Source organism: Mesocricetus auratus, unplaced genomic scaffold (genome assembly GCF_017639785.1).
Source record: "Mesocricetus auratus isolate SY011 unplaced genomic scaffold, BCM_Maur_2.0 Super-Scaffold_100013, whole genome shotgun sequence".
Taxonomy (NCBI): domain Eukaryota; kingdom Metazoa; phylum Chordata; class Mammalia; order Rodentia; family Cricetidae; genus Mesocricetus; species Mesocricetus auratus.
In genome coordinates, this window is record NW_024429196.1 from 39,347,494 (window position 1) to 39,365,929 (window position 18,436).

Here is an 18,436-nt window from a genome sequence, read left to right on the forward strand (position 1 = left end):
ACATTTATATGTATTTCTTGTGCTTTTTCTTGTTTGGTTGTTTGGCCATGTTTCAATTAATTTGTTTTTTATATATCTTATTACATTTTATTTTAATTTTATTATTATTCCTTAGATGCCTGTTTGTTTGCTAAGGAGAGATCAAAGTAGTATGGATGCAGATAGGAGGGGAGGTGGGAAAGAATTGGGAGGAATAGGGAGAGGGGCAGCCATAATCAGAATATATTGTATCAAAAAACTATGTTTTAAATAACAAGAAAAAATTAGATAGATCCATAATCCCTAGTGAAATCGTAGTAGTAATTTAAAAATCTCCCAAATATAAAAGTCCAAGGACCAGATGGATTCAACACAAAATGCTACCAGAAATTCTAGACCTAATGTCAGTACTCCTCAAGTTACTCCAGAAAATAGAAACTGAGGAACATTTCCAAACTCTTCTTTTTCCGAAGCCACTGTTACCAAAACCACATTGTAGATCAATATCCCTTCTGAACATACATGCAGAATTTCCCAATAAAATACTTGCCACCTGGATTTAAGAACAAATCAAAAATATTACCTACCATGGTCAAGTTGGCTTTAACCAAAGATTCAAGAATTGTTCCAGGTATATAAAATCAAAAAATATAATCCAAAATATAAACAGAATAAAAAACAAACAGAACATGATCATCTCATTAGATGCAGAAAATGTCCTAGGGAAAAAAACCAATATCTTTTTATAATAATAAAAAAAACCTGGAGAGATGATGGATAAAAAGGGCAAATCTCAACATAATAAAGGCAATTTATGGCAAGTTCCTGACCAACATCATCTTAAATGAAGAGATACTCAAAGCATTTCCATTAAAACCATGAACAAGACAAAGATGTCTACTCTTTTCATAGCTGTTGAATTCTTAGCTTGAAGTCTTGGCTAAAGCCATAAGGTGATACAAATAGGAAACTAAGAAGTCAGAGTATAGTTATTGGAGGATAATAGTTTTTTACACATTAAGACCCTAAAGACTCTACCAGGAAACTGATACAGCTGATAAATACTTTCAGCACAGTAGCAAGATACAAAATTTGCATGTAAAAATGAGTAACTTTCCCATATATAAATGACAAACATACTGAGAAAGAAATCATGAAAACAGTACTTTTACAATAGCCTCAAAAAATATATCTTGGAGTAACACTAAAACTTTAAGACACTTAAGAGAGAAACTAAAGAAATAATTGCTCAAACAGAATACCTTATAGAATCATAGGAAGAAATGAGTTTCAAAGGAAAATGAAATGAGTTAAGACGAACATCAAGTTAATGAAACAGGTAAGATCATATTTGAACATATTTTGTGCCTTTTTGTCCTGCTCTATGTTCATCCCTAAGCTAAACACAGTCCTTCTGCTTGCCCAGTAACCACAGTACTGGGCACTATGACTGTTCACACTGTACAAAGCACCTGGTTTGTCCGTGACAGTGACAAAGTTAGAAACACAGTCTGTCTGGATCCAGAGCTGACTCTTGCTTTCCTGCTTTAACTGATGTGATTTCCAGAAATGGAAAAATTCCCAGTCATGAGACTACAGCAGTGAACAGAGACCTGCTTTCATTACTGTTGGAGCCAGTTCTAATGTTCATGCTGAGTTTACCCTTGAGCCAGTAATAAAGATGGAACTGTAGTCTTGGGTTGGGTATATGGAGAAGGATTCTAAGTGATGTCTTATATTATACATTGGACTATAAATCAAGACATACAGAGCAGTAGGGGCCCCAGAATCCATACAGTCCTCAGAGAAGGAAGAACTCTTAAGATATTTCCCTTACAAAAGAGAGAAAAGTTTAAACACATTGGACATAATTAACTTCTGTTTTTGCTTACACAGTGCCTTGTGAATTCTGTGTCAGGGATTTAGAAACACACTAAAAAGTGGAGAGGACAGACACACAAATCCTAATGAAAAAGTTATGCAGTTATGAGCACATTAAAAGTGTTGTTTCATCTTTCATCCACATGCTTTTGTAGAAGATACAAGAGTAATTTTAACATCTTATATGTATATCATTCTTCACTATAATAAGTCTAGTAAAATAACCACACTGAAGCAATATCATTTTTAAAAAATGAAGCATTTCTTAGCATCATCTGACAATTTAGATTCCCATGCTCATGATCTTACTAAAAATCATACATTGTTAGTTTATATCAAACTTCAGTAGGTTCAACAGACCACATTTAGTTTATTAATCTTTCAGAATTCTTTTAGTTTCCACCAATGTTCTCTTCCTTGTTTTCTCTTATATCATCTACTTAAATGTATTTCCTAAAATAACCAGGCAATAGTTCCAGGTTTAGTTGGTTATGACCTGATGGTATCATTTAACAGATTCTCTGATTTCCTGTGTTTACTCTAAGGTAAAAATCAGAAATATGATTGGATTTCATCTTAACTTTTGACACTAATATATAATTAGCATTCCATTCTGGGCAATACTACACAGTGGGATTGACACAGAAGACAGCAGAGTCACCATGTCGCTATCAATCATTGTAAAGGTCCCAATAGAAATGAACTTTATGACTTTAGCATGCACTTTTATGGTTTTATTAATGCAGTTTCTCATTGGGATTGTACAATAACTATCTAATTCTATCATTCCTTCAACATTTAGTAGGTAGAATTCTTGAACTTTGAAATATACTGTGTCTCCTGCCTGAAATGATTACTTTTATTTACCAAGGTTTCTTTGTTTGTTTGTTTGTTTGTTTTCAGAAAAATGGCTTCATACCTTGTAAGTTGCTAAAAGTAAATAATGTTGTTAAAAATCACATAGTTTTGCATAATGAAGATGTTTTAAGACATCCCATCATTGTTTTACGTACTAAAATGGCCCTACTTTTAGCAGGGAAGTCTATATAAATTTCATATGCCTTTTGACATCATCTCACAATGATCCAGGCTTCCATTCTGTGTTCTAGATGGAAATCCCAACAGTGGAATCTAATCTGACAGAAGCTCTTTGCCCAGGAGTCCGTGGTTCCCTTGCATGAGAAACGGTATTTCTGAAAACTATCTAGGCGTTTCTTCACACTCTGTCTTCAGAGAAAGTAACAGTCTGTTTGACGAAAATGTCTTGGAAATTTATGCTTACCTTACCTAAATCTGCATACTAAACCACAAATAAATATGTAGAGAGAAATAACTTTGTGGAAACAACATAAACCTTGGCAGTATTCTTTAAAAGGTGGTTAGAGCTGTGCACATTTGACAATGGAAAACAGAAGTGAGCGAACAGCTGCTTTACAGGGTATGAAATAACTGTCCTGTTACAGAAACTGACAAAATTGTCCAATGAGCCACAAATGCACAGCTGGGAGACATGGGGCCATGGGTCTACAGTACACACCAGTTGCATACAAGGATGTATGTAAATCCACTGGGGGCTGCTTCTCCATCAGCCCTTCATTTCGAAGCACATACCCTTTGCTGAGGAGTGGATTATCAATTCGGTATTAAGGAACTGGCAAAGCTCCTTTTCCTTCCGTTTCTTTTGGCAGTGCAATTTGCTATTTGTATCAGAAATATATAATTGTCTCTTAACTCTTTCATTCAGTTTTGTAAAATTTAAAATTACCTACATTAAGAAATATGTTCATGGGTAACTTAGAAAACACATAAATTTAGGTCACATTAAATATTAAAATCATTTAAGTTATAAATTGTTTGAAATAGTGATCATGCAACAAGGAATCTGTCACAAAATAGAAAAATGGTAGAGAAAGTGCTTTTAATATATTATCTTCCTTTTTTTCTTCAATTCTCCAAGTCTTTGTTCTGAAGGCAGCACACTGTTTCACTTCCCTGAAGCTACTGATAAGGCTATGCAAGAACATCAGAGAAAAAATGAATCCAAGATAGGTGATATCCCCAAGGGAATGGAGTACTTCTTTGTTTTAAATTTCCATTGGAAATCTGAAGATTTTGCATGCAAACATCTTATTTCATGGCACTGCTTCTCAAATTGAGAGATTAAATCTAGCTCCATATAAAGGTTTTTCAATAAAGTAGTTTGCAGGCTCCTGCTTATGGAAAATTGATGCATCATCTGATATGGTTTCAATTGCTAACTTTTGTTTCACAAAGCTGGAAGGAATTTCAACCAACCATTATCTAATCAAGAAAATATTTCCTACCTATCTTGTCTTCAACATAGCTTGCTGCCAAATGTAGTTTTGACTATTGTAAATCACTATGCATTTTAACAGGCAAAACAGACTCTTGTTTTGCTCAAAAAAGTGCAAATTGTAGAAACGATCCATCATTATCAGTGGAATGCCTCCAACACTGAGCCTGCTGTAGAATGGCTGTGACATAATTTAATGTGCTCCTTATACTGCTTTATTGAAGTAGATTTTTTACAGTCTTAAGATACAAACAGCTATTATAATAATTTCATTAAATCTCCCTCTGTTTAGACTCAATTCTCACTCCAAGGTAAAGCACACACTTTGGCTATTTAGTTAACCATAAAATTTCACAGTCACTAGCATCACTAGCCCTCCAGAGTTCAGCATAATATAAAGCACAAGAAACAAATTAAACAGAAGTTTATTTGTGTATATTTCAAATTTTATTTCAGTCTGTCCAACCACCAGTTTTTACAGGCACATAGCATGCTTGAGAAAACACCTTAACCTATAATGTTTGCACCTGATCGTCCTGGGCTAGGTTCAAGAGGACAGAAATTGTGCAAACAAAATAGGAATTGCTCTGAGGAGGACTTTCCAAATGCATTTTTAAGCCTTTTGAAACACATGTTCAAGGAGACAGAGGAGGTGAGCAAACACTGGGGTTCCAAAGCCAGCTGAATAGACTCACTGCTTGATTCAGCCACCTTGGCTCTGTCAGCTGTAGTGAGACACTATCTCCTTTGGCTGACATTCTTGGGAAATGGAAAATGTTTCCAGTCAAAGGTGTAAATAAGTAATAATGTGTAAATTGCTTGGAAAAGTCCCTGACATATGAAAAAATACTAATACATGATAGCAAGTTTTGTTTTTATAGATGCTTCACTAAAATCGTTAACTGCTCCCTGTGCTTTCATTCATTCTTTCAACAAACATGTACTTGTGTTTTCAATGGAGATATACAACAATGTCCTCTTAGCTTAGGGTATTGCAGCTACACAGAGAGAAACCAATGGAGCGGCACAAGCATCATGTCTCTGTAACTGTTATCACCTATTACCCACTTGTTCTAGGACCCAATGTTATGATGACTCGTTTGCTTTGTGGCTACTATCCCCAGAAGCTAATATATCCTAAAATATGAGACAATCCTGGGGCAACTGTTGAGAATTTCTTCATCCTGACCCAGTGAGCTTGCCTCTGTGATCCTGAGTTATGGCTTGGCAGTCTGGTGCTTGCTACCATCTCAGGTGTTGTAGGATGTGTATAACTCTAATCCACCTCCTGGATGGATAGGCAGAGATGATTATAAAGGGTGCTTTATGGAAAACAGGAATGGGTGAACCTACTAGCCCAAACTGAATCTAGATGCAATAAAGGAGTTGAATCAAAAGAAGGAATAAAGCCATGGTGTAATTGCTGAGTGATGGCATTTTATATACTAGAGTTTCCCATGAAACCCCAGCCCATGGGCCAGCCTCAGAAGAAGTTCTGCTTAGGTACCACTTCTTATGAAAACGGGATGTTCTTGTTCTTTGGCTACAGGGACTGAAGTGGATCATAACCTTGAGACAGAATAGATACCCTTCCTCTCTTTTCACACTCTTAGAGGATCCTATTGTGCGGGGTCTAGGCAGAGCTGTTCTGGTTGGGTAAATGGGGGATCTTACTTGAAATTCCTCACCCTCATTTCTAGGTGGAAGTCTGATAGGCTGCAGGCTGCTCACTTACGTACAGTGTTAGGGAGCAAATGATAGCATGAGAGGCAGTGCTGGAGTCTAGTGGTGTGTGTAGAACTGGTTAGACCTGGAGGATGGCAAGGCAATGTGGGAACAGTAGGCTCTGGGTGCCTTGAGGTGCAGATCTCAAGCTCTACCCTATTGACATACACCTCAGTGTAGGCATAAAAAATAAAAGACCCAGAGACAGATATTGGGGTTTGAGCTTCAAGCTGAAGATCAGAGAAGCAAAGCAGCCAAGCCATTAGCTCTTGCCACACCTCAGGCTGAAAGGGCTGATCCTATCCAACCTAATATCAGACTGCTGCCTCTCCTCAACGTGACTGGAGAATCTCTTTCCACATGAGACCCTTTGATTTTATACCATCCTAGTGTTAGAATTAAAGGCGTGTGATCCCAAGTGCTGAGATCATCTTTATGTGAGCTATTTCTCTTTAGGACTGGATCAATTTCGTGTAGTCAAGGTCGCCTTGAACTAATAGAGATCTTTTCTATCTCTTAATCCTGAGTCCTGAGATTAAGTGTGTGTGGCTGCTTCTATGGCTAACTAGCATGGCTGCTTTGCTATTTTGATCTCCAGTGGCTTTAATAAATCATAAACAGCATACCACCACACCTCAGAGAACAAGATAGTCTGGGATGAGTGTACATAGAAGTCACCCCAATTCCAAGGACCTAAGAAGGGAGGCACTCTCCCTTACTATGAATTCCATTTTCCACAGAAATGAAGAACTACAAAGGTGAACAGCTCTCATCCCATTGGGTACCTTCACACTCAAGGATATATTTAACTTATTAGCTAAAGCTACATGTTTCAATACAAAAACCAGTGAGATCTCATAATATGGCCCTGGCCCAACAGAACCAATACCTGAGAACTTGCTAGAAATACAGACTCTTGGTGGGGAATTGTGGCACATGCCTTTAATCCCAGCACTCCAGGAAACATAGACAGATGGATCTCTTTGAGTTCAAGATGAGCCTCCCCTACATAATGAGTTCCAAGACAGCTAGAGCTACATAGTGAGAACCTGTCTTGATGTGGGGAGAAAGAGAGAGCAAGGAAGGAAAGGAGGGAGAAAAGGAAGAAAGGAAAGTAGGAAGGAAGGGAGGGAGGAAGGAAGGAAGGAAGGAAGGAAGGAAGGAAGGAAGGAAGGAAGGAAGGAAGGAAAAAGCAATGTGGACTCTTGAATCCTACACTACACTTCCTGAAGCAGAAAGACAGGGAATCAGTGCCTAAAGTTCTCCAAAAGATTCTAGTGATGCTAAAGTTTGAGAACCACTCATCTAACTTGAGACTTTTAAACTAGCCCACACATTAAAGTTGGCCATACCTAAGTGGCTTCCAAGCCACCTTATATAGAGAGTGTGATACCATTGACTAAGTGAGTGGCCTGGGCTCCAAGTAGTATGAAGTCATGTTTGGGAAGCTGAGCTTTCTCCTTGGTGGAGAGATACGCTCAGAGATGCCAGAGAGCAAGGTACCTGCATTTCCTACCAGTGATGAACTGAGTGATTATATAGCTTTTCAAGTGCTTTTTAATTTCCTTCTTCCTCCAATTTGGTCCTTTCTTTCACTTAAAGTGTTCTTCTATCTCCTCTCTGACCTCCTATATCTGGGTTTTGTAGGAACCCACATTGCTGGGGTTTATACCTGAGAAGAGGAGTGTGCGTTAAGGAAAGGAATAGGCAAGAGACAAGAGATAGAATTGGGAGGGCAACTGGTGGGTACCAGGATCACCCTCAAGTTTTTTGTTCAAAGTCATTTTATACCCCTATCAAAAGAGGGGGATAAGGCAAAAGACTTCCTTCCCAATATACAAAGAACAAGCAAGTGTAGCTACCTTCTCAATACCCAAAACATTAAGTAACCATATCCTGAGTTGAGTTTCTGTCTTTTAGGCTGGACATGAAGCAACCACATCCTAGGCCAAACATCCTGTTTCATTTACATCTTAGGCCAGACATCCAGTTATCAAGGTAAGACACACAATAGCCACACCTTATACCAAACTTCTGTTGTTTCACCTTGGAAGAGCAAGGGCAGGTAAAAACCCTCTAACTTTAAGTCAAAATGAAGTGGAGCCATTTTATAGGCTCCAACAGGGTTGTTTTTGTGTACTTCTTGAGCAGAGTTTGTACTTCCATGCCTGTATTATTCTCCAGAGAGTAGCAGTCCCTCTAAATAGATGACCATATATAGATATAAGAGTATGATTTACAAAAGTGAATAACTGGGGTTGGAAAGATGGCTCAGTCTTTTAAGAACATTTGTCGATCTTTGAGATGACATAGGTTTGATTCTCAGTACCCACAACATAGCTCATAACTGTTTGTAACTCCAGTCCCAGGAAATCCAATGCCAGCTTCTGGACTCTGTAGTTACCAGACATGCACATGGTGCATAGGCATACAAGGAGGCAAAACACCCATATGCATTAAATAAATTAATATGTCTTAAAAATAGAGACACTAATGATCACTAACTCCCAGGAATAGAGAAAAATAAGAGCTAACCTTGGCCCATAAAAAGCCTTAGGTTCTAGCAAATGAGATAGTACTGGCAACTATGATTCATTCAGCTGCTAATCACTCTCTCTCTCTCTCTCTCTCTCTCTCTCTCTCTCTCTCCCTCCCTCCCTCCCTCCCTCCCTCCTCTCTCTCTCTCTCTCTCTCTCTCTCTCTCTCTCTCTCTCCTTGTGTGTGTGTGTGTCTGTCTGTCTGTCTTTCTATCTGTATCTCACTGCGTGTATGTATCTGCTGTGTCAGTTTCTCTTGCATTGGAATGGAATCTTGAATCCTACTTTTACTATGTGACTAAATCATATTAAGAAAATGAAAGTAACTGAAGTCTTTCTGTGACTTAAGCTAAAATACTTTTCTGTAGCTAAAACTACCTTCAGGAGCTATTTCTTTCCTATGAAGTGTTAATGTAGCAACAAAAGCCAAGAAAAAATTACTCTGGTCAAGAAAATAGAATCTCTGGCCTGTGTAGAGACCTAACATTCCAGTTGGCCTGAAACAATCACCTGGCCATGGAACCACGTTAGGAAGATGGGTTCACCAAATACTTTGCACCAGGACAGTGTGAAAGAGTGTTGCCAGAACCTCAAATCAGCAGAATTGTGCCTTCCGAAAGCTCACCGTGCTGGGTTAAGGAGAGAGCTGCTCCTACAGAGAGCCTTTGGAGAATTCTTTCCTCCAGATTTCTGTTCCCAGGCACAGCTCTTGTGTCACTCAGAGCTTGCTTGCAGCCACGTTCCAAGAATGACACACTACTTCTCAAGCTGTTTGCAATTCCTGACATTGACTGCATGGCTTTGTTCCTCCTCTCATGTGGGTAAAAGAGCCAGTGGGGTCATAGACACTTACACAAAGATTTCAAAGAAAATACTGAGAGACCAGACAATCTTTTTCAGGATCAGAGTCCCTGAAAACAGCACCCAACAAGGTCATGTAGGCATAAAGCTATACAAATGAATACCAAATTTCACAGAGATCCAGGTTACAGATGCCAGAGGCATGCAACATCTGCCAAGAATATCTGTAGCAACCAATCCAAAAAAAAAAAAAGATGTCATTTGAGCTGAAGCCAGAAAGGCCCTACTGTAGGGGATTCCCAAGCACTTGGAGACCCACATACCATAATCATATGCCCCAAATACACAGCATAGAACTACAGAATTTAACGTTTACCCTACTAGGTGTTGGTATTTCTTTTGTCCATTAACTCCCTGTTCTTTTCATATTTCTTCCGTTGATAATGGAGATGCTTGCCCTCTGATGTTGTGTGTTGGAAGTACATAATTGGTCTTTTGATTGAGCAGAGGCTTACAGCTATACATTTGACTTATGTCTCAAAGGACACTTTAGACCTGGATGTTTTAGCAGTCCTGCAACTGTTCAGCTTCTACACACTCTTAGGGATTTGTGTTGTGAAAAGGGCATGAATCCTAGGAAGTCAGAAATGAAATGTTATCATATTCACATTAAATAACCCCAGAGGCTTTGTCACTAGTCTAGGATTATTGGGAAATGAGTGAGTATTCAGTAAGACATAGACTGAAGGAAAGTAGGTCATTGGAGCATGCCCTTGAAGTAGGTATTGAGACACCAGTCTCTTCTCTCTTTTATTTGCCTCCTGGTTGCCATGAGGTGATCAGATTTATTCTAGCATATACTTCTTTGCCATAATACTCTATCTATGTTCTTAGAACTATGGGACCAAGAAACCACAAACCGAAATCTTTGAAACTATCAGCTAAAACTGATAAATGGGAGCTCATGAGGCTGAAAACCTTCCATACAAAAAAGGCCATTATAATTTGAGTAAAGTGGCAGCCTACAAATGGGGAAATATTGTTCTAACTTTGGCACAGTGGCTACAACTTAATCCACTGCTATTTCAGCCATCGTTTGTAACTGTACAACTACCAGCCTGCTTCTCTAATGATATCCCAGCTTCTCAGGCCACAGCCTGATGGGAATTCTGCTCCTGCAGGCACCAGCCCTGTCACTGCCACTAAAGGTAGCTTTAACTAAATCTCTATCATTCTGTTTATGAATAAGACTCAAGATTCAATGGCTGGACTGAAAACCTGTGATCTCAGAGAGACTGAGTAGCAATGAGCTAACCCTCTCTCCTTACTGGAGTCTCAGAAGGACCTGTGTTTCTGCTTCACCAAACCAGAAAAAGCTGCACGATTCCAAACCCCACCCTACTACTTCCTGTGTTTCTCTCCCAGATGCTCTCTGATACTCTATGATTACTTTCTGTCAACTAGTTACTAATGCAGCCTTCTGACCCAAGGTGAATTTTATTTAACTAATGTAAATACAAACTCAGGGTTCATGGGGTGATCAAATATCCCCCAACATCTTCCCCTTTTATCTAAATAAAAAGGAAAGGTTTTGATTCTAACACAGTAAAACTTATACAATAAGAACAATTACCATGTATTGCATAAATGAAAAAGAAATGTTTTATCTCTAATATACTAAGACATTATACAATGAGGACAATAATGAAATAAGGATTGCATTCACAATGTCCAATCCATTTGTATTCAACAAATTCAGAGAAACTACTCTATCACCTATCCTATCTTGATGAGTTCAAAGATTTTTTTAACCTAATTCACTTTCTAACCTAACTTGTATTACCAACACAAAGTATCTTTTACTTAGACCTCAAAACATTTTCTTAGAAAAACAATTTCATAGATAAACTTTTATGTATCTCAACCCTATACCCCTTTTACATCTTTTGGGAGTTTCTTTTCTGAATTTGGTAATAAGAAGACCTGTAAATATAAGTATCTCATCTTCAACTCCATCAAAGACATGAAAAGGATAAAATATTACCTGAGGAAACAGAAAATGCAGAGTAACCATCACCTAAAATTATAAAAATGACAGCTAGCTGTCTGGGCTGTCACCCAAGGTTCCTCTGAAACACCGGGGCACCCATCTTTCTGTGAAGTAGGAATTTTGAGGGACTGTCTTACCTTGTCTTGGCAAAGTTCAGTAGTCATCCAATTTGGGCAGCAACTGTCAGTAGTCAAGGCAAGGGGAGTTTCTTGCCCAGTGGCAAACTTTGCTACAAAAAAAAAGCAAGAGGAACACTCCTCCACTGCTGGTGGGAATGCCGACTCATACAGCCTCTTTGGAAATCAGTATGGAGATTCCTCAGGAAAATGGGAATTAATCTACCACTAGACCCAGCAATTCCACTCTTAGGCATTTATCCAAATGAGGCAGGTTCATACAACAAGGGCATCTGCTCCACTATGTTCATAGCAGCATTGTTTGTAATAGCCAGAACCTGGAAGCAACCTAGATGCTCCTCAACTGAAGAGTGGATAGAGAAAATGTGGTACATTTACACAATGGAGTATTACTCAGCAGAAAAAAACAATGGAATCTTGAAATTCGCAGGGAAATGGATAGCACTGGAAGAAACCATCCTGAGTGAGGTAACCCAGTCGCAAAAAGACAAACATGGTATGTACTCACTCATATATGGATTCTAGATATGGATCAGGATAGTGCCAGTCTGCACTTCCACAGATAGAGAGTCTGGGAAACAGGAAAGAACCTAAAAGATATGCATATATGCATAGTACCCAAGAGAAGAGGATGGAGACAAGATCCTCTGATGGGGAACACGGCGAGGGGTGGGAGGGAGTGGGACCTGGGAAGAATAGAGGGGGTAAAGAGAAAGGGAGTTGGTCATGGGGGAACAAGAAGTTGAGGGGGTGGGGGTAGAATAGGGGGAAGAGGGAATCATAGGATCGAAGACAGATCAGGCACCAGAGTGACCTCCAGTGATCTAAAGGTATAACATCAATTGGCAAGCTAAGCAATAGTGGAGGGACCACCTCGAATGCCCATTCCTGATAATGAACTTGATGTCTATAACCATCCGGGAGCCTTCATCCTGTGACTGATGGAAGCAGAGGTAAACACACAACTAAGCACTGAACTGTACCCAAGGAACCCAGTGACAGAGAGAGAGGAGTGATGAGCAAATTGGCAAAGAATGGGCTGGCAAAACCAGCAGAGACAGCTGATCTGAACAGGGGAGTGCTCTTGGACCCCAGACCGACAGTGGGAAGGCCAGCATGGGACTGATCTGGACCCCCCAAATGTGAGTGTCAGTGAGAAGGCCTGGGCAACCTATGGGGCCCTGAGCTGTGGATCAGTGTCTATCCCTGGTATACAAACTGTCTTCATGTGCCTATAGCACAAAGAGAGATGCTCTCTCAGCCTGGACTCTTAGGGGAGTGCCTTGACCCTACCAAGAGTAAAATGACAGACTCTAGATATCCCCTATGTGGAAGGATTTGGCAATAGGGTGGGAGGGAGGGGGGAAGGGGAGTGCGGGAGGAGGGGAGGGAGAGGGAACTGGGATTGACATGTAAAACAAGCTATTTAAAATTAAAATAAAAAATGATAAAATAAAAAAAAGATAAAAAAAAGCAAACTCCATATAGAGGTCCTTCAATATCCATCATCCTTTTGTAAAGTAAATTGGCACTGCCAGAAACAGACTTGTCTCTTTGTCATGAAAAGTCTTAGTTATTGAAGCATCTTAAATGCCATATTCTATAGGTCTCTGAAGTGTCTGAAGACCACATATCTATCTAAACTATATCTCTGTTTAACCTTGAAAACATAGCTAGCATAACTACAAGTCTGATTATTATAGATGACTAACTACTAACCTGAATTTCTTAGTTATATATTACTTTTTAAAATGAGCTTGATAGATACAATACCTTAAACAAGAATAGAAAAATATGTATACTATAACAAAGTAACCTTGAATTTGTATCAAAATACAAAACTCCATACTAATGTAATTTAATGTAATGATGGCTTTTCAGTTTAAAGTAGAATCAATAATCTACCTTTTCCTCCTATCCTTTCCACATCCTGCCCTTGATTTTCAGAAAGAGATCCTTGAGTCCAGCCTCCCTTGCTTAGTTTCCTCCCTTACCATGACCAGTAACAACTTGAAACCAAACCCCCTAAATAATGACAAACATTAACAGCCCACTGAATGACAAAAACCACCCACCACACCTCTTAGGAATGTGGGCATCATATTCTTAAAATTATTTCATGTTGTCTAAAGGTAAAAGCATCATTTGGGGACCCAGAAAAAGTTGAGTAATGGTCAATTCCTGGGAGAGCTTTCTACATTAATTTCTGTTTAGTCTCTGTGTGATGGGAAAGTGTAGAATTTATCTGAAGTCTTGACTTGGTAATCTTTGAGGCTGGACCATCTCAGCTAACCACCTTAAAATTTTCCTGAGTAGTTTTTAGTTCAAAGTTGATCTTTGGGTGGTGTTTATCAGCTTCATGGCATTACCACAGTCCAGGTAGAATTGTCATTGAGGAGTGCCATCATCTTTTCGGAGGCTTCAAAGGTCACTATTGGAAATGGTCATAGTTCACTACAGAAAACTTAAATATTTTAAATGTCATATGCAGCAGATCTCAGAAAGGTTAAAGAACCACAATATATTAAGTATATCAATGGTACAGAAACTTAATTCTTAATTACCTGATTCAGACTCAAACCCAAAATCATGTACAGGAAGCTAAATGAAGCCTATTTCTAGAATTAGTTAGTACTCTATATGATCATTAATATCAGAATTTAAGCAGAAAGTTTAAATATCAGAATATTTAAAAAGCAAGTTTATATATGTGTATATAATAATCTTACAAATTTAGAGGTAATATTTGTATATTGGTGAAAATAGAATAGTCCCTTAATTTTGGTTTTCTTCTGTTCCATATCAGGTGGCTCTTCTGAAATGAGACAGATTTTGGATTTTCCTTTAACAAACATGTTTGTGTTTAGAGAAGGAGAGAGCCATGCTCCAATTCCAAAGCCAGCTTTGATTTTTAATTGAATTGGGACCACCAAAATAAAATTTACCTGCTATTGTGGTGATATTTTGTTTATAATCTAACAAATAAAGCTTTCCTGAAGATCAGAGTGCAAAGCTAGCAATAGCCAAAGATACCAGGTAGTGGAGGGACACACCTTTAATCCCAGAAGCTACACTAGTTAGCCACCTAGGCCCGGCAGTGGTAGTACATACCTTTAATCCCAGCACTCAGGAAACAGAGATAGATGGATCTCTATGAGTTCAAAGCCACACTGGGCTACAAAGGGTGAATCAGTCTAAAAAAAGAGAAACATAGTTCACACAAAGGTCACCTTGCCACTTGGGATCCCATGCCTTTAATCACAGCACTAGAGAGGAATATTAGGCAGGAGGAAACAGTCTCAGTGAATCTGAGGTTTGGAAGAGAGCAGTACTGTCTGAGGATTCTTGGAAACAGGATCCCCATTTTGGTCTGAGGTAGAGGTAAGAATTTATTTATTAGATCATAAGCAAAATTTCACCACGTTTTGTGTTTGTAGAAAGCAGCAGAAACAAATATTTTGGAAGATTTATGAAATTTTATCCTGTTAAAAATGTGCTATACCATTAGACCAATTCTACTCTTTTTTCTTGGGACACTTTTCTCTGGATGATTCATCCTTCTTCCTCAGATTATTTTTCCAGTGTCTTCAGATTCTTTAGTTGGATGCTTTTATTCTCCTTTAAAGAAAAAAAAAACTCTTCCCCAACTTTAACTTAGGGGAGTTCCTTTTTTGTGAAGTTACATCTTTGTTAAGAAAAAAATGTTTATTGGCAACAAAAAAAAAAGCATTTTAACCTGATCAAATGAAAGGCATTTGTTAGTATTAGAAGTTAGAGTGTCAGATTACAATTCCACCACCAGAGAGTCTGGGAAACAGGGAGGACCCTAAGAGAGATATGCATGTTACCCCAGAGAAGGGGAATGGGACAGGGTCTCCTGAGCTAATTGGGAGCATGGAGAGAGGGGAGAGGGAGCCAGGAAAATGAAAGGGGGAGAAAAGAAGGGGAGAGGAGGACATGGGGGATCAGATAGGTTGAGTTGGGAGAAAAATAGAGGAGAGTAGGATGACAGATACCATAATAGATGGAGTTGTTATAGGTTTGAGGAAAGATCTGGCACTAGTGAGATTTCCAGAGATCTACAAGGATGACATCAACTGGCAAACTAAGCAATAGTGGACAGGCTACCTTAACTGCCCTTCCCTGATAATGTGACTGATAACTACCTTATATGCCATCCTAAAGCCTTCATCCAGTGGCTGATGGAAGCAGAGGCAGACATCCACAGCTAAACATTGAACTGAAGTCCTGAAACTCAGTTTCAGAGAGGGAGGAGTGATGGGCAAAGGGGTCAAGACCAGGCTGGTGAAATCTACAGAGACAAGGTGGAGCTCTTGGACCCCAGACTAATGACTGAGAGACCAGCATGGGACTGATCCAGACCCCCTAAATTTGGGTGTCAGCAAGGAGGCTTTAGCAATCTATAAGGCCTTGGATAGTAGGTCAGTATTTATCCCTGTCATACAAATGGACTTTGGGAGCCCATTCCACACACCAGGGGATACTCTCTCAGCATGGACACATGGGGGAGGGCCTAAGCCTTGCCCTTGATGAAATGACAGACTTTGGAGATCTCCCATGGAGGGCCTCACCCTCCCTGGGGAGTGAAGTGGGAATTGGGTGGGGGGGTTGGGAGATTGGAGGGGGATTGGGGAAGAGGAGAGGGAGAGGGAGCTGGGATTGACATGTAAAGCAAGCTTGTTTCTAATTTAGTTTTTTAAAAACATTAAAAAAGAAATTAGTTTGCATTGAATGACAAAGCTGTTTGATGAACTGTCTCCCATTCTAATCAAGAGATCTCTCCTGTTTTAATCTCATCTTTATCATACTTGATGTATTCATAGTGTTTCCATTCCTATACAAACAAAAGAAAATTCTCTTTCCCCAATGTAACTCATACCCTGATTTCAACTCTGAGGTCAGCACATCTTTAAAATACATAGACTAATTTAATTCAGCAGTTTTTTCTGATATCCAATATCTCTCTGTAGTCATTGTTCCTTTTTCCTTAGCATTTAAAAAAAATTAAAGTCAATAAAGCACTGTGTAATCTAACTCTGAGAGTCTTTACTACCCCTTGTCTTGTAGAATTCTGTGGTATACCTGTAATATGCTTTATGTTGTAATGTGCAAAAAATTGTGTCATTTTACTAAAGACATATGCTGGAACATTGTCATTCTTAACTTGTAAAGTTATTCCCATAATGGTCATAAATTCTAATATATGTGTAATTACAGAATCACCCTTTTCCAAACACAAAGCAATTGCCCATTGAAATTGTGAATATGGATCTATGGTATGGTATGCATACTTTAATTTTCCAAACTCTGCAAAATGAAACACGTCCATTTGCCAAATTATGCTTCTTTGAGGACCCTTTGTGTTACTTCCTCTGCATAAGAATTCCTGTAGGAGAATGAGTAGAAGAAAAACTAACCAGAATGCAATCAATGTAATTTCTTTTTTACAAGAGCCAATTCTCTCTCAGCCTCAGCTGATAATTTTCTTGAGTTATTTGATTCCGTATCACCTCCTAAGTTTTGAAAGAAGTTACTTAGTTCATGAGCTGTTAATTCAACTGTGGGCCATAGCCAGTTAATATCTCACAGCAATATTTGAAAATCATTCAGAGTTCATAATTGATCTCCCCAAATTTGTAATTTCTGTGGTTGAATTTTCTGTTAACCTACCTTATATCTCAAATAATTAATAGAATCTTCTCTTCTTGTTGTTTTTCTGAAGCAATTTGCAATCACAAACAAGGCAAAATTCTCTTTACCTCACCAAATATTTTTCTAAGGTATTTGTGTCTGAATTAGCCATATAATGGTAAATTATAGACTGAGGAAACTATTTAAGAATTAGGTCTAATAGCTGTTATACAAAATACTGACAAAGGGGGGCTGTTTAACATTCCTTGTGGAAGAATCTTCCAATGGTGTCTTTTAACCACCTGAGGAGTATTATAAATAGTTATTGTGAAGGCAAAATTTTCTCTATCCTGTTCTTGTAAAGGTCTTTTAAATCAATCACTATAATAGACCATCCTTTAGGTAACAAAGAAAGCAATGTAATTCTAGCCTACAAAGAGCTTAATGGCTCAATTACCTTATTTATGGCTCTTAAATCTGTTAAATTTATCCATTTTTCCAGATTTCTTTATAATAACAAATATAAGTTTGGAGCCTCCCTTAGGCCTGGGGTCTGAACACTGGCAACCCATCCCAGCTGTCCAGTCCATTCAGAGACTGCCAGCATCATGGTCCCACATCCACCCATGGGAGGAAGAAGACATAGACCAGTTTGCAGCCCCCATTCTGGTGCCATTCTCAGAGCCCCCTGAGGCATGGGGACTACTGCACACTGGGGAACATGTCCTAGCAGAACAGCCAATCCAGGGTATGGCAACATCCTGGTACTAGTCCTGCCTCCTCCCATGGGAAGAGGAGAGCCATCAGAGTATTGGACCTGCTTGCAGACACCAGAAGGGAACATTGAACCCGCACCCACCAGGAGAGGAAGGAACTCCACCTGCACCTATTGGAAGGGATGGGAAGGAGACAATATAAAACCCATTCCACAACAGAAAACACATTATGATACCACCAGAGTCTAGGGACTCTACACGAGCAAGACCTGAACATCCCAAGCAGATGAAGCAGAAGAGTATGACCTTAAAAAACAACTTCATGAAAATGGTAGAGGTCCTCAAAGAGGATATGAGAAAATCCCTTAAAGAAATGGAAGAAAAAACAAACCAAAAAATGCAACAAATCTCTTACAGAAAGCCAACAAAACACAATCAAACACATGAAGGAAACAACTCAAACAGTCCCAAGACCAGAAAACTGAAATAGAGATAATAAAGAAAACACAAACTGAGGGAATGCTGGAAGTAGAAAAGCTGGGTAAATGATCAGGAACTCCAGATGCAAGCATAAAGAACAGAATACAAGAGATGGAAGAATCTCAGGCATTGAAGATACATTAGGAGAAATAGATTCATTGACC